Here is a 1,736-nt window from a genome sequence, read left to right as displayed (position 1 = left end):
CATGGGCCTGTGCCCTGACCAGGAATCGAACCGTGACCTCCTGGTTCACAGGTTGGTGCGCAACCACTGAGCCGCGCCAGCCGGGCGGTATGCACTTATTTTAATGACCATTCTCAGGTTTTGTACACTTCTTTGACTGGGGGTTCCTATCTGACCTCAGTATGGAAGACTTCTTAGCCATTACCTCTGACTACTGTCCAGGTATTAAATATTGAGGGTTTGCAGAGTCTTTCATTTCTGCATTGGAATTCCTCTGAGGTGCGTGTTGGTGTTTCCATTCGATGTGCACGCTTCCTCACCTCTCCCTCCGGTTCCTGTCTCTCTGCCTGTAAGCGTGCTGGGTAATTTCCTCTAGCCTTCCAGCTCACGAATCCTCTCCTCATCTGCGACAACTCCATCACTGCGTTTTCCTACAGGAAGTTTACGTTTCCTTTCTCAAACTGTGATGTGGTTCTTTGGCAATATCCCCGTTTTACTTTCCTTCTCACAGTTTATGAACACACATTTTTGTTTTTTTGAGCACGCTAAGTGTCTCTTTTTTATGGTCCTATTATCTCTGGAATTTTCATGCAACTTTCCCCATTTCCTGCGGCTGTGACTTCCCCTTGTGGCCATTGCTTCCGCGTGCCCTTCGCTGTTTCTTCAGTGCGGCTCGGGTTTTTGGGATGAGCCTCCCCAGAGCGAGCTCCCTGGGTGTGGGGGCCGCATGCGTTTATTTCAGTGTCGAACTGTTTCTCACATCGCCATCGCGCCCGCGGCCCCTGGGCCGGAGGCCGTGTGAATCTCCCTAGCTAATCATGCCGGCCTGGTTTCTGATTTCTAGTATTTACCTTTTTCTCCCCCAAAGTCCACAGCGATGACAGGCTTCCTTGTCAGTTCTCAGACTGGTGGGTAGAATGTTTCTGTTCTTGTTTCTGTGAATCTTGAGAAGAAGATACCTATAGAGAACGCTGCTGGTGGCTGATTGGGCTCACGTTTTTAAAAAGCAGAGCCTGGCAGCCATTTCTACACGGAGCTTCTCATTCAAACCACTTCAGGGTGAATCCTGCCCGAAGCAGCCTGCCTCCCACACTGAACGGAATTTTTGGGATTGTATTTCAACCAATAGGACTGAGGCTTTCCCTGGCCAATCAGAGCAGCTTCATTCAGACCAATCAGGATAGTGCCTTTTGGACCAATCAAATGTCAAGGATTTGGAGTCCTCATTTGCATACAGATGGGGCCCAGAGGCTGGCCTCTGTCTGTACCAGCCAGCTTCCCTGAGGTTTGGCGAGCACACTTTTCCTTCCACCGAAGACTGTTTCCTGGGGCCGAGCTGAGACACGGGACGGAACTGTTTCCCTGGGGCAGAGCAGACCCACACACAGCAGGGCTGCTAGCCTGCGGGGCCTGGCCCGGCTGCCGTGGGCCATCGGGTGACATTTCTCGTTCCGGGTCTGGAGCGGCGTTTTGTGAGGCCCGGCGGTGTTTAGGTCAGCTCTCCCTCGCTGTGCACGAGTCAGGTCTGGACGCCTTTGCCCCGTGAGCTCCCAGCCCATATCGAGCCCTACTTTTCCACAAGTCCCTCATGGCCAGTCCCCGTCCCCCCTCAGAGCGTGGCTGGGAAACATTTTTCCTCATGTTTTATCTAGAATTTTTATTTGTTTAAAGTGGCAATTATTTACCAATATAGTGACCACAATTCTACAAATAAGATTTTAAGAGACCATTTTTTTAAAAAATATTTTTTTTTTTAT

This window comes from Myotis myotis, unplaced genomic scaffold (genome assembly GCF_014108235.1).
Source record: "Myotis myotis isolate mMyoMyo1 unplaced genomic scaffold, mMyoMyo1.p scaffold_m19_p_2, whole genome shotgun sequence".
Taxonomy (NCBI): domain Eukaryota; kingdom Metazoa; phylum Chordata; class Mammalia; order Chiroptera; family Vespertilionidae; genus Myotis; species Myotis myotis.
Note: the sequence above shows the minus strand (reverse complement) of the source record.